General features: G+C 39.5%; 1 protein-coding gene across 1 annotated transcript in view; it reads right to left on the minus strand.

Annotated features, from left to right (window-relative positions):
- The window catches only part of LOC106871810 (cleavage stimulation factor subunit 2), a 39013-nt gene that overhangs the window by 1266 nt on the left and 37231 nt on the right, over positions 1–516 (minus strand). The gene's annotated exons all lie outside the window — the stretch shown is intronic.

Raw genomic sequence — 516 nt, forward strand, 5'->3', positions numbered from 1 at the left:
TGTAGTATATAGGTGGTGGGGGTATGAGTGATAAACCAAGGACAGAGATAAAGGGAGAGATGGGTGGGAAAGGTAGTTAATAGTATCATATTCAAGAATGCAGCCAAACCTATTTATAGATGGTGGAAGGGGATTGAGAGAAACAACGTAGTCTGTATGCGTTGGTGGTGTAGTTGTGAATTAGAGAGTAGAAGAAATAGATTTGGGGGTATATATATGTGGTGATATGATCGAAAGAAAATAATCCTATTCAAAAGATAGTAAAAGATGGATGTTTTTGCCAGGTTGAATAGGTTGCCTGTTGGGGGTCGTGTAATTATGTTGCGTGATTGTTTGTGCAATTTTGCTTGTGATAGAACTTAAATGTGTGGAAAGAGCGGTGATTGCAGTTGCTAATGCTTCGTTATATTGATTAAGTAGAGTGGGAGAATTGTATTTTAAAATATGGAACGCCTCCGTTAGGCAAAGCTTGCAGTTGGAGCGCTGGCCCTGGTATGGAGTTCCAGAATCTAAGAT

Source organism: Octopus bimaculoides, chromosome 8 (assembly GCF_001194135.2).
Source record: "Octopus bimaculoides isolate UCB-OBI-ISO-001 chromosome 8, ASM119413v2, whole genome shotgun sequence".
Lineage (NCBI taxonomy): Eukaryota > Metazoa > Mollusca > Cephalopoda > Octopoda > Octopodidae > Octopus > Octopus bimaculoides.